This window comes from Cynocephalus volans, chromosome 1, assembly GCF_027409185.1.
Source record: "Cynocephalus volans isolate mCynVol1 chromosome 1, mCynVol1.pri, whole genome shotgun sequence".
Classification (NCBI taxonomy): Eukaryota; Metazoa; Chordata; class Mammalia; order Dermoptera; family Cynocephalidae; genus Cynocephalus; species Cynocephalus volans.
Window position 1 is genome coordinate 292,981,577 of NC_084460.1, and position 26,693 is coordinate 293,008,269.

Here is a 26,693-nt window from a genome sequence, read left to right on the forward strand (position 1 = left end):
ATTAAGTTTTTGAAGACCCCTCGTGTGTGTATGTATATATATTGCAGTATATATATGTTAAATTTAATGTGTGCGGAAACCCAGGCACAGGGATGTGAAAAAGCCTAGGGATACTAAACAGTGGAGCTGGGACTTAAATCTAGGCTGTTGAATCCTATTAATCTGAACGTTCCATCACTTTCCACGCTCAGCCGGGGATGCTAAAATGAAGTTGTCTGTCCCTCGCATATGAAAGAATGCGTCTGCAGAGACAGCTCCTAGGCTTTCGCAGAAATAAAGCTTTGTGAAAAGTTGAGGAAGTGGTCATCGGACGTGGGAATGAGATTCCTCCAAGAAGAGTGCTGAGGCCGACGAGAAGGTGCTGAGCGCCAACATTTCAATGGAACCTGAGAAAGGAAAAGCCTCCCGCGCTTCTGCTTTCCTCTGCGTCCCCTCCGGCTTTTGCCAGGAGTGGACTCCTGACGCCCTGAGTCCTCCCGGCCGCCTGGCGGCGCCCGAGGCCGAAGGGGGCGTTGCGGCGCCGCCCGACGTCGCTCCCTCGGCGGCTGCGCAGTGCGCACGTCAAAGCCGGGCTCGGGCCGGGAGCGGGGCGCGGGGAGCGGTGCGGCCTGGGGAGACGCTGAGCTTTTCCGGAGCCGGGCGAAGGCGAGGGCGGCACCGGGCCCCGCAGCAGCAGCCGGAGCCCGAGTGATCGAGGGGTGCATCAGCGCGGCGGTCGCCGCGGGAGCCCCTGGGCCGCTGTCCGCCTGCGCAGCCGCCGCCGCCGCGGGAGTCGGTCGCCGGGAGCAGGAGCGGGCGGAAGACAACGGAGGGGCCGAGCGCCCGAGCCGCGCCGCGGGGACCGAGCGAGCAGCCCGAGGCGGCGGCGGCCGAGGACGGGGACGGCGACGACGCGGAGGCGGAGAGGGAGCCGCCCGGCCGGCCCAGCCCCGTGAGTGACCCCCGGCCCGGCCCTGCTCGCGGGGCGGACGCCCTCCCGGCTTCCGCCTGCCTCACCGGGCCAGTCACCGGCCCCGGGGCTGCCTCCATTTTCTCGGGTGGTGGCTGCTCCGGCCCGGCTCGGCCAGGCCTGTCCTCCTCGCCCGGCTCGGCTCCTCACTGAGCCTTCCCTCTTGCTTGCCCTGGCGCGGGGCTTCCCGGGGCCTGCGGCCGGCCTCCCCTCCCACTCCCTCCGCGGTTCTTTGGCGGGGCTGTTGGCGTGGGGCGTCCCCGGCCAGCGTCCGGAGGGCAGGGAAGTGCAGGCCGGGCTGACTGTCACTCCACCGCACCCTGGGCTCCGGCCCCGGTAAACTTCCTGTTACCGGGAGGCAGATACCATCTCTGCGGCCACCAGTTAGGAAAAACGCCTAACCGATTTCTGGTTAGGAATAGTGCGGTGGAGCGTTCCCGAGTTCACTTGAACCTGCTGGAGAGCTGACTGCGGCCGGGCGCCGGAGTCGATCAGCACCGGGGGGATTCAAAGGTGAACCGTGTGCTGCGGGCTCCTCCCCCGAGGAGCTCATGCTCTGGTGTGGGAGATAAGACAAGTACACAAATAACCGCGATACCAGGAGGAAGGTGATAAGTCCGGAGAAAGATCTACACAGTGCTACAAAGGCACCCAGAGCGACCGGTCGCCTGCGCCTAGCAGAAACCTGGAAGACTTCCCGGGCGAGGCGGTGCTGAGCAGGGTCTTGAAGGCCTGGCTGATAGACGAGGGTTGCAGAAGACTCGGTATGGGGGTGAGGGGTGTGGAGGGGGCGCAGCAACTAGAGGACAGAGGGAAAAAGGCATGGTCTAGAAATCGTGGACTGTTCAGTTTGCTGAGGGCCGTGGTGTGTGCGTTGGGGTGGGGGTGGGAGCGGCTAAAGAGGTATTTTGGGGGCCAAACCCGTGAATGCTGTAGAGGAGCTGTTTGAGCGGCACTCGAAAGGAAACTTAGAGCTCATTTCTCAGTGACTCATGAGCCCGGAAATATAGGCTAGGAGATATTAAAGGCGCTCTTGTGAACGAAAAGAGAGGAGGAGGCCCAGTCAGGAGCTGACATTCTGTGCCTTGAATATAATGCAGTTTGAGATCGATTTTGACAGCTTCCCGGATATTCAAGTCAATCCATGTTCAGGCTAAGCAAAGTATCTTTTGCAAAAAAGCTTCATTAGATGTCAGCCTCTTAAGAGGTAATGGAAACATGTATATAAAATAAGCTTACTTATATGCATAAGGCATTTCCATTGGTGCATTCGCTAAAATGCATTCAGAACTTCTTGCACCATATATTTGGTGTCTGCACTTTGGGAGTACTGAACTAAACCTAAATTAACTTATTTGACATGGCATTTGTGTAAAATAGTCTAAATGGATGACTTTAAACAGTCAAATTGTTACTAATATTCAGGGATAGAAAGTTGGACGTAGACCTTTTTATAGAAAGGTCAAACTTTTTAGTTAGAAAATCTTTATAGGAGAGCCAGAAGTGAAAGTTTTAGCTTGTAGTTTTTTTCAAATTACTAGCTAATACTTAGCTGTATTTGAAGTCCAGAGTATATGATCTGTGAAAGCAGTTTAGAACCTATATTGGCTTTGTAAGCACTTATTTGTTGTTTGTGTATATGACAAGTGTGCCAACTTTTGTCAGTTTTAAAATTTTTCGCTTATCAAAGTAATACATGATTTTTGTAAAATGCAGGAAGTACTTGAGAAAAAATTTTTAAATTATCTTCTGTAATCTTACCACTTAGATTTGGTTACAGTTAACGTTTTTTGCATATTTCCTTTCCAGTCTTTTTCTATATATATTTTCTTTACATAATGAAATATACTGGGTGCATATTATATACATATATATATTTCTTTTATTAAGCTTTTGTCATTAAATATCTTCATATAAAAGTTTTTACCCAAGCAAGAAAAGTTTCCTTAAATGTATTATTTCTTTCAGATGAAATACAGTAGTCATGCTTAATATCTGCTACTGTGGACAGAACTTTTTCTAAAGGCTTCTTGTTTGAAGTGTATTATTAATTTCTTTATAAGATTGGATCCTAGTGCTTATTGAATAAAATTTTTACTATTTGGCAGGGTGCATGTTGTCATAAAGTGTGGAAGAGAACACACAGATCTCTGCTGTATGAGTGGAAGTACTTTTAAAAGGGCACTATGAAAAGATTACTTCTACGGCTTGTATACCATCTCCCATGCACTGATATAGCGCTCCTTCCCATCCCCCACTCCATTCCTAAAAAACCATCTATACTAGGGCCATTCATATAGGTTAACTACTTTTTGATCGTGACATCACAAAAGTTCAGGCTGGATGTATTTAGTTTTTCTTTTGGCATTTCTTTAGTAAAATTTAGAATTTGTCATGAAATGATTTGCTGCTATAACAAAGGGAGCTTTTGTCATTCAGTTTTCAAGGCAGCTCATTTTAGTTCATCATTAGCATTTTAGACTGCAGGTTCTTGTATTAAATCTGTTTTTTCCCTTGTGCTTTACATTCTAAAATGTACGAGTATTAATAAGGTCTCTGTTTCTGTTTCTGATGGCATATTAGGTTAATGCTGAGTTAGACTATAAGTTTTCATAAAGCTAATATAAAAGAATAGCTAGGAAAGTCCAGTTCGAGTATGGGGTTTGGTTTTATAATTTGGTTTTATTTGAATCTTTATGTGCATACTGCAAATGTATACACCACACAGCATCTTTATTACTTTCGAATGTTTACTAGAGGTCTTTCTTTTGATCAACTTTTGTGGGATTATAGATTTTTGTAGCTACTGCCATACTTTTTACCTGAGAGCCTTTTTCTTTCCCTGGGAGATTGCCAATCATTCAGTTTTGCCATCTTCCATAAAAATACAGACACAAATCCAAACTACCCCCCCACCCCACCCCTTGTGAAAAAATAAAGCCCAGTAGTAGGACAGAATTCCATTTCAAGTAGCGTCATTTGGTTATTTTTCAGGTAGTGTCTTTCTGTTCCACCTCTATTTAAAATATTCATTTTCCTCTTTTCCATGGCTTCTTTTAATTAGGGGTTTGATTTTATGGATATCCTCAGGTAGTAGAGAAATAGGAATGTAGTAGGTGGATTAGTATGGATAGTGGCACAACTTTGGTTGGTAAAACTTTGGTTTTTACGAACAAATGAAACGGTTGTGTGATAAAATTGTGGGAAAGAAGATCAAATCTGGGAATCTCTGGGTTAGATTACTTGTGACTTATTTTGTTATTTAATTTTCGAGGTGTAAAAGACCTTGTGTTTGTATGAATGCAGACCAAGCCAAGTAGCCTAAAAATTGCACAATGATTTAGTCATCAGTCTATTTTTTGGCTTCATTGGAGAGAAGACTGGTATTGAGCTTTCTGTAGTTAAGGAATTGAGCTGCATGCAAGTTCTTTGTGTGCACTTAACGACTATTCAGTTGAACCATAACCACTGTTTTTATCAGTCCAGAATATGGGGGCAGAGCAAAGTGAGGCAAATATTTCCACCACCACCATTTGTGGAGTAGATCAGTCTGGGAATAAAATGAGAAATGTTCTGCTTCTGTTTCTCAGGCCCTCCAAGGATTACAAAAAGAATTTTGGGGGGATTGGGTGGCAGATCATAGACTGGTGATGAAATAAAGTTAACAACAGCTTATTGCCATCAGCATTTTGAGTGTGTGTAGTCCTCAGTTGTGCCATTTCTACATCACTGAGCTTTCTAGTTCCACTGTGCTTTTAACTTTTCTCCTGAAATGGTAGGGGTGAGCGGACGGCAGAATTGTGGTTTATAGCAGCTGTGATGTTAAGCAGGCAGGGGAAAGGAGAATGGCATGCAGAGAATTGCAAAAGGTCAGTCAGGTGTGAAGTGGCCCCAGAGGAGGAAGGTAGCCTGCCCTGGCCCATTTATGTTAGCCATGTCCAGTACATACTTATATGTATAATTCTTAATAGATTGTGTCTAACCTGAGATTTTGGTACTCAGATTCAGAATATAGTGTTTTAAGTTATAAGTTTGTGTTTGTTTATATGTGTGTATGCGTTTTTATATGTGTTACCAAGACTGAGAAAATCTAATTAACCAATATTTAGTGGCAGTCTGGTTTTATATGGTAATTATTCCTTTGGAGCATTATACTGCAGATAAATTGTTGCAGACCAAGAAAGTGTGATAATGTTAAAATATCACAACACTTTGATTATTTTGATAGAATGTTTGTCTGGGAAACAAAACATACATTTTGTAGCTTGATCTTAATTAAGTTGCTGCTTTATAACCTTGTCTAATGAACTGTAGCTTGCTCTTTTACAGAGTACTGTTATCATGTTAGTCACTGTTGTCTCCCTTCACAATAGATTATATATATCAGCTGTATTTGGGCACAAGAAAGAAATAGCGTGAACAGGTTTCTGTTTACATGTATATAGTTAAGGCCTACTCTTGGATTTACAGAATTTGGAGAGGCAGTCTTAGTGAGTGCTTGAAAGCACAGGTACAGCCAGACCACCAGGATATGAACTCTTACCCCTCCTTCTATGGGCTCTATAACCTTAGGCAATTTTTTTAATCTTTTATCTAGCTTAGATCCTTGAATGGGAATAATAATAGACTATATCTGAGAGGGTTGTAGGAGGATTAAGTGAGTTATTACATCTAACGTACTTAGAACAGGGTCTGGCACATATCAAATGCCCAGACGTAATAAGTTTTGTGATGCTGATGCTGGACTGTTCCAGGTGAAAGAAATCTTTAGAACTTCAGAAATAATCTAGGCAGAATGGTTCTTTCAGCAGGTGGGAACACTGGGGCCCACTAACTAGAGCAGTGTCTGGTTAACTTTGAGCTGTAACAGATGGAGCTTTCAGTGAGATGAGGTTACTTGCCTAGGGTTATAGGGCTTATTAACCACAGGACTGAATCTAGAGCCTGTTTCTGTTCATTCTTTATACAGGGTGCTTGAATGAAATTAAGTTTTATACTTTATGCAATAATGTCTTCTTTGAATAACGTTTATAAAGATTGTATTTACAATATATTAAATACTCTTCGGCACATAATTTTTAAAAAAGGTTTAATATGCTAATGTCCATAATATTCATGATGTAGCTGGCAAGTTTTTTATGTACGGGGCTGGGGGGAGGAGTTGTATGAAGTTAAAAGTTGAAGTAGACAAAGAATCAAGGCAGGTGAACAAAAAATTACCACATAGCTTGTGGGGAGCAAATTACCACTTGAGTGCCATTAACTGTTGGGCCAACCCCTGAAGTAGATAGTATTGTCCCTGGCATCATTACAGATGGGAAACCAAAGTGAGGGGCTTGTTTAGGGTCACACAGACATTGCACAGTTGAACTAGGATTTGAACCTAGATCTCCCTCACTTCAATGTGTGTGCTCCCTGCAATACGGTATGACTTGCTTTCCTTACATGAAATAATTTTATTTTCCTCCTTAGGGTCTTGGTTTCTTGTTGATTTTTTTTTTTTTTTTTTTTTTCTGTTTTGGCGGCTGGCCGGTACGGGCTTTGCTGAATATTTTTAGTTTAGTATTTTAGAATGAAGGTTTATAAATAGAGCCTAATGAGGATTTAATAGGTTTCCAAATAGTAACCACATGTTATGATCCAAAATGAGATGGTTTATTCTTAATGCTTTAGTTGTATAGAGTCATAATTTGATAGTGGTTTATAGTTTTGTTACGCCAGTAGGTAGTATTTATTTTTCATGTTAGTCTTGTAGAGAAGATTGGGAGGCATGTGTTACAACAGTGGGAAATGCAGAAGCCTGGGAATCGGAAGATCTGGGCTGGGTCCTGACTCGATGACTAAACATGTTGTCACTCTGGACAAGTAACTCCACCTCACTGGGCTTCAGTCATCCCATTATTATACCAAGGTGCCCAGATTGAAAACCCCTCAAATCTCTTTTGCTCTTATTTTCAATGATCCTATGTGTGTAGGCTTCTGACTTGCCTTTTTCTCCTATACTAGGTACCTCATTTTGCTTGTGGCCTTTTTTTTTAATAGAAAATATTGATATTTATTAGCATAAATTTTCAAAATTGGTATTCATTTAGTGAATTTATTTTTACCCTAGCTCTTTCAAAAAATAATTTGAGACCTGCTACCAAAAAAGGGCATAAAAATAAGGTATTAGGAAAATCAAGTTTAAGCAAATGAAGACAGGGCAACAAATAATGGTAGGCCTTCTAATATCTGAAACAAGAGGTGAAACACAAGCTACATTATCAAAAAAAAAAAAGAAAAGAAAAGAAAAAAGAGAATATTTTCTTAGGACAGAGAAACTTTTTTCCCCTGGCCATTCCATTTTATTTTATTTATTTATTTTTATTGGTTATTGCTTGCGGTCTTGAAGTCAGTTTCTTTATGAGAACTTCATAGCATGTTTCTGTGCTTTAACATTTTTTTCTCCCAGTTGGTCAGATGCCTGGTGTTATTTCACAGTTCTCTGCTTAGGGTGATGTAAATAACATCAAAATATGTATTTTCATATTTGCTACTTTGTGCTTATAAATAAATAGTTAAGAACTAAATGTTATATGGTTATAAAGTACAGGCTTATTAAATTAGGTTAATAATTAACAAATCCTCAAGCCTTATACCAGTTTCACTGTCACAGTTGTATTGTGAAGTTCTATGAGCTATTTGGTTTTGGGGGAAAGGAAGAACATTAATAAACCAAAGGCAGTGGGTGGAAAAGAAAGGACCAAAAATGTAGAATAAAATTTGGGGATGTCAAGAAAACACTAAGGTAGTTTTCTTTGGCTGTAATTGGTATTAATCGTCTACCTACATAAGGGTGGTATGCTGGCTTAGATCTTAGGGTCCTTGTTAGCCCAGAGTTCTATCACTGATAAGTAATGAGGATGCTTTCACCACCCATGAGTATTTATAACTCCTCAAATGTCTATGATTGGTTAATTTGGTCCACAGTTGTTATTGCTTATTTTGCTGAATACTTTTCTAAATGCTGGGTCTCAAGGAGTTCTTAAATGCCTCTTTCCTGCTTTGATGGCATATTATCAGCCAGCTTATTTACTCCTGGATTTTCCAGCAGGGAGACAGAAACTCAGGTCACTAACATGGTCCCACTCAGATGTTTTGGCTCCCATCTCTCTATTTACAGTATAGTTTTTTATCCTCTGTTCAGCCTTTGTGTGACTTGTAAATTTTTCCTATGCATGTAAGTTGTGTCCCTCTAGATTGAAATTTATTTGAATTGAATATTTTTTTAACTTTTTAAAATCTGTCTTCTCTCCCCTTCCCCCACCTTGTGTTTTTAGCATATAATACATTGTTTCTATAAATTTAAATGATACAGCCGCATAATAGTACCATAAAACTTCTGTTCAGCAGGGATGAAATTCTTAACCAAAATACAATTTTCTGTTTATCTTTACTATATTTGTGCTTATTTGAAAGCGATTTATATACAATAATAGCTGAAGCTTATGAGGATCCCCCTTTCCCAGATAAGTTTTACATAAAGCAGTGTTTCCCAAATTGTGTTTTGCAGAATACTAGTCTTATGAGAGATTAGTAATTGTTGGTAGGAGAGGTTCCAGAATGAAATTTTAGCTTGGAAAAACACTGGGTTAAACATAGTTAATCAGATTTTTATTTTTGATGGTGATTGTGTTACTGTTTTTCTGCAGAGCTTGTCAGGGTTTTTAATAATGTTCATTGTGACTGTCCAGGAAGGAAATATAATGTGCAGTATTTCCCAATTTGCCAAGTTTATTTGGTCACAAGAACACCCTTTCCCTCTCCCCCTCAATCCAGGAAATACTCGTAAACATTTTGAAGGAGGGTTCCACTTGAAAACAATTTGAAAAACCCTCTTATTTTCATGCTTGTTAGTGTGGCATTCAAAGCATTTACTTTCTGATTGAGATGATAACTTTTATCACGATTGGAATTCAGTTAAGGTTGGAATAATTTATTTTCATTTCTTTTAAGGAAGAATGAACAGTTTAGATCAGTAGTTTTTCAAGCCTTTTTTTTTTTTAACTTCAACCCACAGTAAGATATTACATTTTTTGATCAGTGACCCAACACACACACATTCTCAAAACTGAAAAAGAAATTTTATGAGACAATACTTAGGCCTTAGTATATATGATGCATTTTAATACTTCCTATTCTATTTTTAACACTTGTATGAGCTATTAAAGTAATTTACCATGCAATTTGAGAAACAGTGCAAGATGATATGATTTTATAGAATCATAAGATGTTAGAGTGAGACTATACCATAGAGACTGTTTTATAAGTGAGAAAACTAAAGCTCAGTGCAGAGATAAGAGGAGGAACTCTAGACTTAGAATTCTGGATTTAAATCCTGGTTGTGTGTTGTTGGGCAGAGCGTTTTATATACCCTTTCTTCTGCAGCTTTCTCATCTGTAAAATAGCAGTAGTAGACCTGATGCATAAAGTAATTGTGAGAAGTCAGTAAGAAATGCTGTGCAGTGTCTGATATGTCCTAAGTGCCCGGTATATTTTAGCTTTTATGATGACTGAAGATCTCAAATTCTTTCTGCTGTATCATATGTACTTTCAAAAATATTTCAAGACTTTGAAAATGTTTAAGCAGCCTGTAAGTGAACCTGGACTTTTTTTTTTTTTTTTTTGTCGTTTTTTCGTGACCGGCACTCAGCCAGTGAGTGCACTGGTCATTCCTATATAGGATCCGAACCCGCGGCGGGAGCATCGCTGCGCTCCCAGCGCAGCACTCTACCGAGTGCGCCACGGGCTCGGCCCATGGACTCTTTTGATCTATGGTTGAATGTATCATTTGTTGTGATATCAGTCCTCTGAAATAGTAAGTTTCAAAATAGCCAAAAGGACCCACTTAAAGTTGTTTTGCCTTATAGTCGCAAATGGACTCATAGTTGCCAAACTTTATGCTGAATTTTTGTATAGTTCTAAAATCATTCTTTTTAAACAGTATCTTAAATTTGGAGTAATCATTATAAGCATGTAATTAAATACAGATGTGCAGAAGATACCTATATCAGTGATTAGAATTCTTTTAGTTTAATGCACTGTAAGAACAAAAGTTGCTATCTCCAGTCTTACCCCATTTCTGCAGGTTTTTAAGTTCTTCCATCCTCGAAATTTTATAATGCTTTGGGGGGTTAATTTTGTGTCCTGACCTAAGAAAAGGGACATTTAAAGGTGATTAACAGTGACGAGGGCAAATTCCCTACTGTCTTAAACATAGCTGGCTACTTCATATAGTATTTATGTCACCTACTGAGGCATTTGTGTTTTATAGCCCTGGATTAAATGTTTCTCAGTTTGTTTCTTTTATCGCCCATTTGTCTTCAGTATGGCCTGAAGTTGCTGAAATAAGAGGTTCCAATTAGAATCACTGACACATACTAATTCAATATGAAAATAGCATAAAGATTCTCTACTTATGTCAGCAGGAGGAATGAGGTAAAAAGAACAAATAATTGCCAACACAGCACATATATGTCAGCTGCTGATACGTTGTTTAAGACCTCTGTAAATATTTACCTCATTTAATTCTATAACAACCCTATTTGAGAAAAATAAATAATTGGTCTGAGGTTATACACCTAGAAAAGGGCCTAGATTTGAAACCCTGGTTGCAAAGTTTGAACTATTTTGGCGGGTGTGCAGGGGGGGGGGGAGGGCAGCTGGCCAGTAACAGGAAACAAACCCTGGACCTTGGTGCTATCGACACCACACTCTAAACAACTGATCTAACCAGCCAGCCCCCTGAACTTGTAACTTGTCATACTCTGCTGTCTCTACCACAAGATACTGAAGTGTAGAATCATCTGGAACATAAGAAGTTTCTGACATAGAAACAGTTGAGGTCAAGCCTCCTGGTCAGCATGTGTGATATCCCATGACACTGAGAGAACTTTCACATTACTGAGTTGCTGTCAGTGATCTTTTCGAGCCCTGAAAAAATGGAACCATGCAGGGAGATAAGAGAAGTTAAAGAACTGTTTTTCAAAAAAAGGAAAAGGTGGAATCCATAAATCATAGAGGCTGAACTTGATGTTGTTTGCTGGACAGAGTCCTTAGCTCAGTATTGATTTCTAGAAGCTACCATCCATTTATTAACTATTTCCTTTCCTAATAGGATTTTATTAAGTGTCTTGGACAGGGATGTAGGCAAGATATGGATATCTAACAGAATTCACAGTTTTGTCCGTATTTGTTATTATCTGAAAAATGTTAAATTACACAGTTTAAGTTGGCCTATGTTCTAGGACTTGAGATTCATCTTAATGTTTTTACAAGTCATTTTACTTATACTCATTTATTAGAATATAGCTATCTGATGAATAGGCTTTTCTCAAATGTGTGTGGCAAATTAGTCACAGATAGGATGGGCTGCATCCCTGTGCCTCACCTTCTCAAGAAGGCAAGAAGGAACTAAGAATGGTAACATCTCCCTGTTTGTGCACACAGCAGAGTAAATACTTACTAGTTATATATAGTTAAAATCATTCATTCTTGTTCTTTAAGATTGTCTATAACCCATTTATTTACTTAAGAGCTAATCTTGGTCTTGTTCACAGAGTGACTGAAAGATGAGTTGATGAGAAGAGGGCACCCCTTCCTCACAGAAGCTAAAAAGGGGTGGGGAATATTACCTTTTCCTTTTTTATCCTATAGAAGCACCACCAGTTTTTAAATTAAATGTAATGAAGACAGAAGGGATCAGTGTGTTTAGCATAAGATATTGTATCGACACCCCATAAGTGTTTGTAAAAGTCAGTATTGTCCTTTACAGAGACTTTTTGTTGTTATTCTTGAGAAGAGGAAGGAATAAGAAATAGGGAGTAGGAACAAGACATAGGCGTATATCCAGAAGAAAGTGACCAGACAGACACTGTGTCTAAATTTGTACTTCATACAGCTTTGAAAGATCTAATCGTGAAAGTGGAACTGGTTGTTTTTCAGAATTGTCTAAAGAAATAGAGCACTTGAATAGATTGTTGGTCATGGACTGTATTAAGTATATGTTAAAGGCAGTGGCCTCCCAACCATAGAGGTGAGGGGGAGCTCCAGACCCAGATAGTGTAGAAATTATAAGTTCTTTTTAAAAATTTGAAAAAACTATCTCATTTATTCTAGATCCTAGAAAAAATACCAGAAGATATCAAATTCATGTTACAAAACTAGCATAAACTCCTAGAAACCTAATAAAATATAAAAACAGCAACCTGATAAGACATTACAAAGGAAGAAAACTATATTCCAGTTCACTTATGGAAGTAGCCATGAAAGTCCTAAGTAAAACACTGGCAAATTTATTTAAATAAGAAATGGTCAAAGAATGCAACACTTGGTATTTACTATGTGCCAGATCCTATTCTAAGTACTTTACCTGTATTATACCAGTTAATCCTTACAACCCTAAGAAAAGGGTTATTATTATTACCCTCACTTTACAAATTAAGAAATTTAGGCCAAGAGGTTAAATAGTCTACTGAAAGAATAATTGCAAGTAAGCCACAGAGCTTGGTTTGGGACCCTTGGGGGACTGGAACAAGCATATGTTTAACCCTCAGGTTGTATCATCCCAATGTTGTGCCAAGATAACAATGTTAATTAAATAGTTCTTCCTGAGTTATGAGCTCTTGAAATCAGACAACAAAACAAGGATGCCCAATAACACTGCTGATGTTTGATATTATCCTGGCCAATGCAAGAATACTTTAGATAAAAGATATAAATGCTGGAAGAAACGGGTAGAAAATAGCAATATTTGCAGATGGTCGCAATCTTAAACCTAGGATAACCAAGAGAATTAATTGAAGAGCTAAAAATAAGAGTTAAGTAAGATGGCTGTGTACCATGTAAAGATATTTAATAATTGGTAGCATTTTTCTTGCTAGCAATAAAAAATATCAGAAGAAAAATTTCATTCGTTATTGCAATAAAAAAATGGAATGCTTAAAATGGGAGGATCTATGTGCAATGTTTGGGATCTCTATAAAGAAAACTATAAATCTGATTGAGTGATAAAAGACTTAAATTATGATGAAGAGTTACCATATTCTTAAATGGGAAAATTGAGTGTTATGAAGGGAGAAAATTTTTCCAAGTTAAATTACTGTAGTATTGGCCAGAGAGTACTGTCAAATTTTTAAAAAGTCAACCTGTGGAACTCAGTATATTTATTAACCTACTACGTGAACGAGATCACACATTAATAGGAAAAGAAAAAGAATTATTTAGCAAAAGATTTTTGGATAATTTGTTATCGTTTGGTAAAAACAGTTTTGATAAGCTATCCTTTATGAGAAAATAGGAGGAAAATAGAATGAAAAAATAATATGGATCTTTCTATAAACTTTTTGAAGACCCCTTGTACATCTGATGGAACAGTGAATAAAAAACATAAATTAGAAAATTTATATGAATTTTTATGAGAACTTTGGGTGAGGAAGCAGCCTTATTTCCATTGCTATCAAGTAATCATTGAAAGGAAAAAAAAAAGCTTGTGAAAAAATTTTGCGTGAAGATGGACAGAGAGTTGATATTCAGTAGAAGCACGCACAAACTGATAACTGCCATTTACTAGTAAACGCCTCTTGTGTTTTTTTTTTTTTTAATTTTTAATTTTTTAAAAGATGACTGGTAAGGGGATCTTAACCCTTGACTTGGTGTTGTCAGCACCATGCCCTCCCAAGTGAGCCACAGGCTGGCCTTTCCTCTGTGTTTTAAATGCTGCCTGGGACACTTTATTCATGTTAAAATTTTAAGTCATCTTATCATTTTATGAATAATTGAGACTCAGAAAGTGAATGTTTTGCCCCAGTGGTTTTGGTGCATAGTTTTACTATAGAGCAGAGCTGGGATTCAGACTTAAGTATGATAAAAGCTTTTGCTCTTAACCCTTAAAGCATGCTGCCTTTCAAACAAGTTAAAGACTAAAACATTGGATAAATGAACAGTCAATTCAGATAGTGGCTAAAGAAAATAAATGCAAATCAACAACGGGAGGGGACTGTTAGAGATTTTGAAAGTGGTAATGCATAATGCTAGTAGAGATGCATTAGAGACACAAGACAAGACAGTTTTGTATACTGCCGGTAGGGCCTTTCTGGGAAATAGTTTGGTCCAATATATATCCAGATTGTTAAAATGATCATTTTATTATGTAAGCTAGAGAAAAATAAAATTTATTTTTTGTCCTTTCTGTAAATGTGATCTCCAGTGTCTTAAAAAATCTAGCTATTTTACTAGTTATAGTGGTATGGTTGCTCACTTTTTTTTTTTTTTTTTTTAGAGATCTGAAGTGATTATACTTTTATTTCCTTCACTTTAAGCTGATCATGAAATTTCACAGTGATTTCTGGGGTGGGGACAGAAGGAAGGTGGTGTGAGGAGTCGTTGGGGCTGTGGCCCAGTTGGCCTGAGGAGGTCCCGGGAGGGTGGGCCTTCACTGGGGCAGCCGGAGGAGCACAGATTGCCCTGCTGGTAGGTAGGTGGTGTTCTGAGAGCATCGAAGCTGGTGCGTGATGTCCTATGCAGCTTCCAGTTTCCACAGCTCAGTCGGGCTGCCACCTGCAGTGGCCGGGGAGTTGGTGATCAGCTCAGCTGCCTTGGAGTTGCCCTTGGCAGAGATGATGGCTGCCTTCGCTGCTGCTCAGCCTTTTCCACCAACAAATCTTGTCCTCTCTGCTTCCTGCTGAGCCTCTTGTTTGGCCTCCAATGCTTCTGTGAACTGTTTCCCAAAGGTCAGATGTGTCAAGGACACGTCATCCAGGATGAGCCCAAAGGTTACTGCTTGCTCCATCAGGTCATTGCTCACGTGTGTGGAGACCAGTTCCCTCTGGGTGATTAGTTCTCCAGCATCAAAGCAAGCCAGCACTGACTTGAGGATGTCTGTAGTGATGGAAGGCAGCACATGCTCATCGTAGTCCTCACTGATGCTGGTGAAGATGTGAGGAAGCTGGCTAGCAACAGGCCAGAAAAGGATGCACGATGTGATGTTGACATTCTGTTAATCTTTGCTACCAGTGATGACTGGAACATTACGTGGTCTAGAGCAGCAGTCAAAGATAATTGGTTTCTGTACCCAAGGGATGAGAAAGTGAGTCCCTTCCCCTACCACAGTGTCCTGCACTCCGTGGAATTGGTCAAAGATGACAGCTCTGTGCCCAGCGTCCACATTTTATAAGACATAGTTCACCACGACTCCTGCAGCAGGTAAGGCCAGGCCGAACTTGCCGATGGACTCAAACCCTTTGGCAGCCATGTTTCCTTCTGCTGGACCTATTCACACCTGCTTCCATTCTGACCTGCACATGAATTCCCACTCAACTTTGAATATTCGAACTATTGAATTATATGCTTTAAATAGGTAAATTGTGTGGAATATGAATTATATCTCAAACTATTATTTTAAAAGATCTAGCTATTTTAGCTATTGGGTGAAAGAAGAAAATAGTTTGTTTCTTTAAATCTTTGGATTGTTAAAGATATTTGAACAAGTTAGAGTCTTCCAATTTATGCTGCATTGATTTTATTGGTACATCTCATTTGATGCAGTATCATAAGCCTATAGAAAGTAGAGTTAGTACTGAGAATATCTTAGTGGTCATAGGAGAGAGAGCTGATTGATAGTCCAGTGAAGTCATCTCTCAACAGAAGAACTCAGAAGTTTTACAAGTTTCGGGTTTATCAAATTCAGTCTTGAGAACCACATGCTTGGGCTTTCAGAGATACTTTCCGTCTTTATTTAAAACTCATGTACACACAAGCACAGTCTCTCCTTGTTGATTTTCATTTAGTATCTTTACCTGGGAAGAGAACATGAAGATATGGCCCTTGCTCGCTAGGGGTATGCATTAAAATGTTTTTAAAAAATAATTTTCAAGTATAAAGATGCATAAGCCAGGGTAAAAAAGCTCAAAGATTCAGTGGGGAGAAAAGCTCATGTTGAGATACTGGGCTGTTGGGGAAATTAGATCAATTAGATCAGCCTGTTCTGATCCTTGGCAATGGAAGCAGGATGGGATGAATCATGATGATAATGAAGTGCGTGCCCATAGGGTAAATGGCAACTAGTTGAGCACCTGGCCTGCATCAGTGTTGTTAGTAGGAGATTGAAAAGTTAGTTATTCCATGACATGGGCGTATTCCTCCATAAACCTAGTGAATTACGGATGTTTACTCATTTGAAATATTGAATATTGCCAAGAAAGACTTCTTTTGATCATCACTGTAGGGAAAATATAGGAAAGTGGTCAGGGCCCCTCAGATGTTCAGAATCTTGCTGAGCATTTAATATAAATATGCGTGAGCGCCTAGGTGTTCCTTGGTTATTGTCAAATGTAATTGCACATGTGCGCCCAGGTGTCCTGGGTTATCGGATTTAAGTATAAAGGACGAATGGCTCTGATCCACAGTGCCCCCTGCCCGCAGGATGCTCCTGGGGAGTGGGGGGCAACGGGCAGGCCACCGCCACTGAGGACTGAGCTCGTGTCATCTGCCAATGGCTCCCAGGATCTTTCCCAATTACCTAGCATGGATCCGTGTGTGAGGGGTCTGGTGACCCAGTCTGTACAACGGGTTTGAAGGGTCTGTGAGCCCTAGCCATAGCAGTACAATTGGAAAACTTAGTATAACTAAAACAATGAAACATTTTGGCTTTAGTTATGAATTGCCTTAACCCTTAGCCTTACAATTGGCTACGACAGCAAGATGCCCACAGTTGCCCTAGCCACACAATTAGTGTCATCACTTAGCAATACAATCACTAACAAATATGTGCAGATGATGCTCTAAGTGGAGGGTGCTTTGCCCTTGATAGATGGGGGAATAAGCAAGAACAGAAAAGTTGGCTAGTCATAGGGGAATCAAGATAGTCACGGTTTCGTAGGGGTGACCGAAAGTCTTGATTTGCCAGGGAAAGTACATGTTTATGCCTATTGTCCTCACATAAGTATTAATTGTACCCCCCTTTATTCTCCAAATTGCCCTGGTTTGGATGATAAATTGTCATTTTACCATTTTGCAATTGCAAAACTAGCTGTTTTCTGACCCCCTCCCTTACCCTCCCCTTTCTCACATGCTCTTTTTTTTTTTTTTTTTTTTTTTTCCTGCTGCCAAGGCTGTGCATCAGTTCTTCAGGTGTCTTCGCCTAAGGTAGTTTGATTCTGAAGTGGTAATTCTGAGGCCATAGCAGCTTGCTGGTCCTTCCTTGGAACTAAAAGGTTTTCAGTAGATTGCCTTGACTTTTTTTCCCTTCTGAATGAAGCTACCACTTCTAACTCTAAAATGTTCTACTTTGCCTCAAGTTAGAAACTTGAAAGGAGAGATTCTAAGTGTAAAAACTTTGTTTTTGCCCAAATTCTCTCTTCTTCCACTCTCATGTACGTCGCTTCTCAGGAACTGTTGAAAAAGAAGTTTGGGAGCTCCAGTTTTTAAATGGTGATTGTTGGATGTCTTATAACTGTTAGAAAGGACTATTTAAGGAAATAAGTACCAGTATTCTTATATATTTATGTAATTTTTAATTTTTGATTTTCCATGTCCCTTTCAAGTTTCAGAGCATATTTATCCAAGGGATCAGGAGTTTTACAAAATCATTTCGGGAGTTCAGTTTAGGATAGCCAGGGGAAAAAAATTGCATTTAATTAGCACTTGCTTATATAATCTTGAACTTTATTCTCAATTTGTAAGAATAAACAGACATATGTTTTCACACTTTTTTTTTCTCATGTTTTTTCCTCTGCTTAACAAGACATTTCAGATCTCCAACCGCAAAAGTAGGTATGCAGAGTATATGTAAGAATAAAAGACAGCACCACTCAGTCTTTACTAGACCAGTTTGACCCTCTAGAAGGTTAAGAGGAGAAATGTCTGAGCCCTGCCCTTCAAGCTGTTCTTCTTGGGGCAGAGGACTGGAGCAGTGAAGCTGAAGAGGTAGCCCCTGTACTAATTGGAACTCTTTCTTCCAACAAAGCAGGGATTTAGAAGAATTCTGTCTCAGCGAAGAGTCAGAGATGCCCCGGGGTCTCAAAAACAGTTGGAACCAGAAACACGAACACCATTAAGATTGTCTATTTCCTACCCCCTTTCTCTTCTTGCTCACCCTGTCTTCTCTGTGCAGACCAGCTGTGTCCACCTGACAGAAAATCTGGTTACCTGCGTTTCATGAGTTCTATCATGGCACTTCAGTCCCTGGATAGAAACTCACCTCCCATTCAGCATCAAGCTTGCCTGTCTCTCTCGGTTACTTTGCTGGGGCCAGCAGGGGTATGGTTTGTATAGGACTACAGCACCTCCCATTGGAACTATGTGAACAGTGCATGTGGGGATGGGGAGAAGTTGCCAGAAGGAAATGATGCTGGGGATGTTTTATACAGTGACCCTACGACCTTTCTGAGGATTGTTGGGGTTCTCTCATCTTCCCATCCGATTTGTTTAGGTGTCCAAGATAAAAGCTAAACAACTTCTTGGTTATTTGTTGGCCCTAGGCCACATATTCATTCCTACCTATATTTATTTTGTCATTTATGTCTCATTTTAGCCTTAAAAACAGGCACTCTTTTAGCACCTCTGGCCACAAATGTTCTCAGGGCCTGGGGCTGTCTGTAAAGGACTGGACCACAGGATCCCAAGAGCACTCCACCCCTGCCTAAAAAGCCACTCATACTTATATTCACTCAGCCCTCCCAGAAATACAGAAGGAGAGACTGGAAATATTTGCTAACCAGGTCGAAACATTGTTCTGCATTATTAGCCTTTGGTCTGAACCACCGATATTTGTTGATTGGGTAGCATTTTTTGGTTTATCTCATCATTCTTAGCTTGTTTTCCATTTACATTGTGCTCTTTACCTTTTACTTCCCCAACTGCCTCCAGCCCCACTTGTATTCTTGTTGCTGTCCTTAATTTTCTTATAGAGATTGGAGTGGAATGTAGAATAGTGGTTTGCAAGTACAACTCAGCCATTATTTTAGTTTCTGAATGGCATTTTTTTATACTAGTTGAATATATGAGGGGTCTTCAAAAAGCTCATGGAAAGATTTGTGTTATCTTTTCATTTTTCCGTGAACTTTTTGAAGTACTCTCATATTTTGTATTCGTGGTTTAAAAATATTCTATAAATAGTGTCTATAATGCCTCACACATATTAGGGAGTTGAAAAGTATGTCGAGTAACTTGGGAATATTTTTATTTATCTTTGTTTACCAGAAAGGAGAATGACAGGAACTAAACAGGCATTGCATGCTGGAGTAGCACGGGCTTTTTGAGAGATGGAGGAGCTGTGACAGCCATCTCTCAGGCTACAGAGAAGGCCTGGGCCATTGTTACTCACAGATGGAAATTATTTGACTCCCAAGAAAAATGATGGAAGTCCCTTATTTTGCTCTACACCGTACATGTTGATTGCCTTGATATGCTTTCCCTATCTGACTTCATTGAGTAATTTCTCCCCAAATGGGATGTACCCTTGGCATTGTTACCTCTTTCCACCTCAGCAAGAAAATTGACATGCTGGATTTTACAGTATTTAACAAATTTATCATGGTGGTAAGGTTAAAAGCTACACCCTCATGCTAAAATCAGATTTTTTTCATGTTCCTTGCCTATCATTTTAGGGAAATGGAGAAAATTGGGGGTATGTTTCCCCTTTTCTGTCCCATCCTCCATCCCACCCCAAAGAATTAGATAAGGAACAGTAGAAAAATAAGGAAAGACAAAACGATTCCTAGGGCAGGTTTAGTACACAAACAAATGCATGTCTTTTATACTAGGTAGATGGAGCCCACACACTTGGCTTTGAATCTGAGTCGCTAGAACAAAGAAGGAAACAGGGTCATTTCCAAGAGTTCATGAAATTAAAAGCAAACCAGCTTCTTAGGAGATGCATTATTTTTTTCCAAGAATTGAGAACACTGTGAATTCTTTACTAATGTGGGCTCTGGGTCCCTAGCATACTTCTCTCAAGTCTCTACAGTGTCTGTAAAAGTGAAGTACCTGAGTTCAAGTTTAAGATATCCTAGGATAAGACATATAAGATAATATTAGCCTAGAGTGCAGTTTAATTAAATCATTGGTTTTCTGATACTTTGGAGCTATGGAAGCAGCTGTCTACAATTATTCATTCCACTGAACTTTTTATTAAAATTGGCTACCAAATTGGTTAGACCGTGGTGCTGGTAACACCAAGGTCAAGGATTTGGATTCCCCTACTGGCCAGCCAAAAAAATAAGCAAGTAAATAAATAAAATTGAGTACCAGAGAGGTCTAAGGTTATATAGGCTCTGGTAACTGCTCTGGCTTTAACAATTGGCTGAGCTGGAGAGAAGTCCTAACATCTGCCTTGGAAAACTGAGAAGCTTAACCAAGACTTCATTTCAAATGTAGTTATGTAAATTGACTTGGAGTCCAGTCAGTGTTTTCTTCAGAAAATAGTTCTGTGCCCAACATGCGGACATATTTAATGAACATTGCTTTATGTCATGAAATAGTAGTTTTAAAACAGTTGTTAAATTTATGACATAGAAGCCGAATGTGTAAAACTGATAGGAGTGAGATATTGAGGCTGGAGAGAAGGTGGATCTTCATCTGCTACAGACCTTAGGTAGAATAAGGCTTAAAAGCCACAGTCAGAATCATAGCTAATGTCATTTTTGTCAGAAAAAATTTCAAAGCCTGGATCACCAATCTCCCACTGTTATGTAACAGGCTCACCCTGTTTTCTACCCTTCCCCGCAAGAACATGTTTAGAAAACCTAATTTTAATCAACATAACTTCCTGTTCAAACCACTATGATTCTGACAGGTTGGCAGTATGGTTAATAGTAAACCCAGCATTTGGGAGACATAGTTAAAAACCAGGAAGATAGATTTTTGAGGCTTGCACACGAATGATCATCTCTATTTGTATGTTTTTTGGTAGATTACAGAGCACTTTCTTTTTTTTTTTTTTTTTTTTTTAAAGATGACCAGTAAGGGGATCTTAACCCTTGCCTTGGTGTTGTCAGCACCACGCTCTCCCAAGTGAGCCACCCGGCCATCCCTATGTAGGGATCCAAACCCATGGCCTTGGTGTCATCAGCAACGCACTCTCCCAAGTGAGCCACGGGCCAGCCAAGAGCACTTTCACAAATATTTTATTTAGTCATCACAATCAATTTGAGTAGCATTCCACTGCTGAAATAGTAAAGGAAAAATGAAATCCCATGCTCAAAATTTTTGTTGCAAGGAATAAATTTTTAATGTAAGTAAATACCTGTTGAACTCCTCCTGAATGTTTTGAGGCCTCTGACTAAAACTTAACTTTTTATGGTCCCTTGGATATAAAATGCTTTTGAGATTAAAAAGCAAGTTTTCCAGTTTGACTGTACTGTGATGTCAACACTTACCTGGAAAACACCACTCCATAAAGTGTGGAATGTTCTTTGAGTAATAAAAGAAGGCATGTGGTTATTCTGTAAACAGCACTTGGGTTTACAATGAGTTTTTCACTTTCTGCCTTCCTTTTTACTCAATACTTTATTACCTATCAGAGCTTGATGAAATTACAAAATAATTTTTATTCCCTTATCATAGTTCCGACTGTTGCATTAGGTCTCCAGTCAATTGTAATATATTTTCTTACTCTTACCCAAATTTTTCAGTCTGTAAGACGCAGTTCAAGAAGCCTTTCCTCAGCTGAAGTCTGGAACTTAAGTGCACAGTGTTCTATCTGTCCTCTGAACTTGCTACCCATATCACTTATTTGGGGTTTTTTCATACATGGTCCAGTGGCATGGCACGTATTAGTCTTCCATTGATTGAAGTCTTTTGTATGTGTGCCTGCCTCCCCAGCTGTATTCTGAGTCCTCACACAACTAGCGAATACGTACAACTTCTTACTGTACTTAGGTTTTAAGTTCTCATCTTTTGGTCCACGCACTGAATTTTGACTGTATGATTGGGAACTTCTTCCTCTGAAAGTGCAAGCAAGAGCTTTTATATTTGATCATTCCAGTGAGTTGACAAATGAGGTTCAGTTACTTCCTCTGAAGTGAAACATTTTTTAGCCTCATTATTTCATCTAGAATTTTTCTCTCAACCAGGATCAAACCTTCATGTGCCAATTTGTGTATTGATTTAGAGGGGTGGAAAGGATACGTTGACTGGTTAGGAGAATTCTCAGAGAAATCATCCTTGAGTAGAATGTTCTACATAATCCTCCAAAAGGTCATGAAGTTGTGCATTTTGTGACTCTAAATACTTCTGCTGGAAAAAGTATGTTTACACTAAATACCACCATACAGCAGCCTTTGAGCAGTTGAAAAGAAAACAAACCTTGAAATCTCCAACTATGGTGGTTCAGCTGAGGCTGGTTTTGTGGCATGTTTGTGCTTTTGTGGGCATTTGGCCAGTACAGAAATAGCAATACTTGGACCTTGAAGGAGAGTGATTTTCCAGGTTTATATCTGATCCTGTAGAAATAAGTTTAAGGCTGTAAATTTTAAAAAGAAAATTGTTTTTTTTCAAAATGCTGTTCTTTATTGGAATGAGTAAAAAGAAAAGATAAAAATCATTTTATTATCTTTGGGTGTAACTTTTTAGAACAGTAGCATTTTAAATCTACCTTAATTCTTTGACACACAAGTAATTTTCTAAAAGACTTTGTTTTTTTGTTTTTAGCCCTTTATCTTTACCTCTCTCGTTGCATTTTGTGTGTGGGGGGGTGTACAGTGTATTGGTTCAATACATGCATATCCTGCACAACGGTTCGTTTAGATAGATAGCAGAGTTTTATCCCCATTAATCACCCCTAATCTTTTCTACCCCCACCCCACCCAGCCTCTGATAACCATTATTCCACTTTTTTTTTTTTTTTAAACATACAAAGATTGACTTCCTCATTGCAAAAAGAACTCTTAAAAATACATTAGAAAAATCTAAGCAGAAATTTGGTGAAGAACATGAGCAAATAAGTCACATGCCCCCAAAGGAACACACGTGGTTAATAAGTACATTCTAGGATCTGGTTGCAGACAGGGGCAGGGCTGGCCTGACCCCCATCTCTGGATCCCCAGCATGGGCAGGTTCCATTGTTGGCCTGGATGTGCCAAGGCTTTCTTTCTATTTGAACTTTTGTTTCAAGTTTTCTCATCCATTTATAGTTCCAATTTTGAGTTAGTCATTCTTTTAAAGGAATTGTTTTTTTAAAAAAACAGGATTGGCTATTTGCTTTTCTTATTTACCAAAATGTGGATGAGGCCATGATGTTTGCCTATAATCATATGGACTATGTTTACTTACACAGCCTTGTGGCAAAGTGAGTAGTAAATTTAACCAGAAGAAAAATAGATTTATAATTTCATTCTTGAAGATTGATGGCTTCACATTTTTATAACACAGACATTTATTAACCTTTTGTATTGTTAAAATACAGAGCTAATTTGCCTAGAAATGTTCACATTTTCTGAAACTAATTTTAAAAATATGATAATGTAACTCTTAAATCCTTAGGATATTGGCTGGTCAGATCACATATGGAGTGTGGAATCCAGTTTGGAATACCACACTTTTTGAGAGGGACAGTGACAAACTGGAATGCCTGGAGAATAACTGAGAGGGTCCCCTGGTTGAGTCAGCTCCCCCAATGTTCATCTTCTTTATCTGTAAACAAAACTAAAGCTGGATAAATTTTACAGGAATTTGGTTTCCACTATGCTAAATGTAGTACAGATTGAATGTGGATATATGAGTGGCTCTTGCTCCCAGACAGCTCACGGGGTAGGGTAGAGATGGTAATTTATACATTAACATGTCTGATTAAATTGTTCAAAATGCTTTGAGTTCTTTCTTCATGACATCTCTCATTTTCAGCTCACCTCAGTCCTAGATGGCTCGGTGCTTAGGACATGAGGATACAGGTCTACCTCAAGATCTTATCTGATGGCCACTGAAATGGCTGCCCAGGTCTGATGGTGTATTTTGTCAACTGCTAGTTCTAATATTTGTCTCTGGCTTGGCTTGGACTGGGATGAGGTCTAGGGATGGGGATTCTCTCATCATTATTTGGAATCCATTTCTAAATGGCATGTCTATAAATTGAATTTTTAAATATACTCAAATCGTAGGCCTATAATTTTGAAAAATGTGTCAAATAAGTTTATGTAACGCCAGTACTTATTAAACATGTATTTAGGTATATATTACCATATATAAAAAGTATACTTTGCATCCCCAAAATAACTTAGTTGGTGATTAACTGGAGAAAAGTCATTAATTTATATAATGAATTTCTTGATTGACTTTTTTTGCTGACAACTAAGTGGTGCTATAATGAAAGTAGCCCCCCGTTGTCAAACTGGGTAATATAGGGAGACTTGTTAAATGAGGTTCTACTAGAATGGCTTATTTCAGAAGAATATACCATTATTTAATTGTAAAAAATGTTTGATATCTATAAATATGGAATCTTGCATTCATATTAAACATACAGTTGCAGGCCTAGTAGGAAATCCAAAATTCATGAAGGAAAAGATTTATAGATAAAGCTATAAGAAAATGAAAACTTTGTACATTAAGTGACAAAGTTGAAATGCAAATGGCAAACTAGAACATACTTGGGGTGGGGGGGGAATCCATAACAGCCAAAGGATAATATTCATAATTACACAATATCTTACAAATCAGTAAGAGAGACTCCAAATCTAGTTGGCCTGTGGGCAATAGAGATGTACACACAATTGAAAATATGTTTATTGTCCTCAATGATCAGCAAATTCAAATCAAAAGAATTGATCAGAGGGGTAGGAAGAGGAGGAGGTCAAGAAGATAGAATTTTTTTATCTGGCAGATTAGCAAAAATCAAAAGGATTGATAGGGCCAAATGTTGACTAGTTGGTGAGGAAATGGCTGCCCTTGTGTAGTGTTGATGGCTTTGCAAATTGGCATAAGCTTTTGGTATGAGTTAAGAATCTTCATGTTTTTTGTCTCTCAGACTACTGCCTTTGCTGAACATCTCTCAGAATCTTCATTTTACCCTGATATCTGGCATACAGACCTGCACAGAACATTGTGTGGTCTTTTTGTGGCCAGAGCAGCCCTTTGTTTAGTCATCCCTTATGAATAGCTTTCTAAGGTGGGCAGCTCAGGGTTCATTTCCTCAATTTTTGTGAAGATAAACTGATGTAAGTTCAGTGACTGTTCTGAGTCAGATAGGTTTGGCTAATAGAGAAGGGGACAAGCAGTGCAGTTTCTTTTCCCTCACTCACTTTATATGACTTCCAGGGACAACTGGGCTAGTACCTTAAGACAAAGTGAAACTGGATAGTCTGCACAAGAAGGAAGGGATGTATACAGTAACTCATTAGAAATAAGACCCAAAGCCTATGACTTGAAATAATGACAGAATAATCTATCCTTTGGAGAAGTGCTGCAGTGAACCCCTGCTGACTCAGGAAAGAGCTGTGTTGGTCTGACAGTTTCCACTATGAAGAAAGTATGTTTGCCTTTATAATTAATTTAAAAGACATTAAAGGTATTCTCTGTGAAATTATTGATAAAAATATTGAAAGTTTTGCCAAGCTACATTTTACAGAAGATTGAAACATAGGGACATAGACCTTAATATTTTAAACTCACTTTATTTATAATGTTAGTAAGCTCATTCAGAGATTCATATTCATTTGGTCACAACTAGAAGAAAGTCATTTAGAAGAATACTCCTTGTTAAAAAAAAATAGAAAAGAAAGAAAGAATACTGTTGACAGCAACTTTTTTTTGGTCCTGAACAAACTACGTTTCTTTTAAACAACAAAAGACATTTGACAACTGCTGCTGGAGCCAATACTCAACTGGGGCAAAAAGCAAATATATAAGGAGAAGACTTTTTGTTGTTGCAAAATCAGAAATTGCGTGTGTGTATGTGTATGGGGGGTGCTATCGGAACATGGTGAATGAAGTCACAGAGCTCTGATACCTGTTACATTCTTAACTCCTAAGAGTTACTTAGCTTTGTTCAGTTTGGTTAAAATACTTCCAACCATATCTTTAAGTAAATTCTGGAACTGTTTAAGTGGATGTTTATACATGCCCTACCTTGTACACGAAAAGATTTAAGGCAGCTTGAAATAGTCTATTGTACTTAACTATCGTAACTTTAATCTTTGAAATCCATAATGACTGCATGGTACACTGAAATTACCACAGTTAACTTTACAATAGTAGTATGATTCTCTCAGTAAGTATTTGAGGTTTAACATGAAGTTTCTGTTTGTAAAATTAACATGTAGCTTTTTATAAGAGCTGTTGCTTTTTAGAAGTCCTTGTAAAATTACTTTTCTCTAAAAAATCATGTACTACTGTAAGCCCTCTTTCTCCTATAAGCAAATATATTCCGCTTTTTTGGTCAAATGAAAAATGAACTTTACCATTACTGCATAGTTCATAAACATTCATAATTTGACATATCTCACATTTAGTATAAGTAAAAACTTTCAGAGATTAACAGAAAGCATTTTTTAGCAGAACACAAATACTTGTAAACATTTCATTAAATACTCATTCTGTAATTCATTCAGAACAAAAGCTATTAATTGAAAATATTTTTCTAAACATTTAACTTATGGTAATACTATTAAAGATAGGTTAGCAAAAGAATTATATAATACTTTAATGACAAAAAAAGAATTAACAGTCCATATGACATACATATATAAAAGGTACATTTAGCTTTAGGATCATG

General features: G+C 38.9%; 1 protein-coding gene and 1 pseudogene across 3 annotated transcripts in view; one reads left to right on the top strand and one right to left on the bottom strand.

Annotated features, from left to right (window-relative positions):
- Nucleotides 1-571: 571 nt before the first annotated feature.
- Nucleotides 572-26,693, top strand: part of CAB39 (calcium binding protein 39) — a 94,709-nt gene continuing 68,587 nt past the window's right edge. For 2 of the 3 annotated variants that reach the window (XM_063101588.1, XM_063101591.1), the window contains exon 1: nucleotides 572-931. The gene's annotated coding sequence lies outside the window, so the exon portion shown is untranslated. Of the gene's footprint in view, nucleotides 932-1,163; nucleotides 1,714-26,693 lie in introns of those variants that run through there. The other variant, XM_063101590.1, reaches the window with a different exon arrangement.
- On the bottom strand, nucleotides 14,421-15,239 carry LOC134363036 (prohibitin 1-like; annotated as a pseudogene).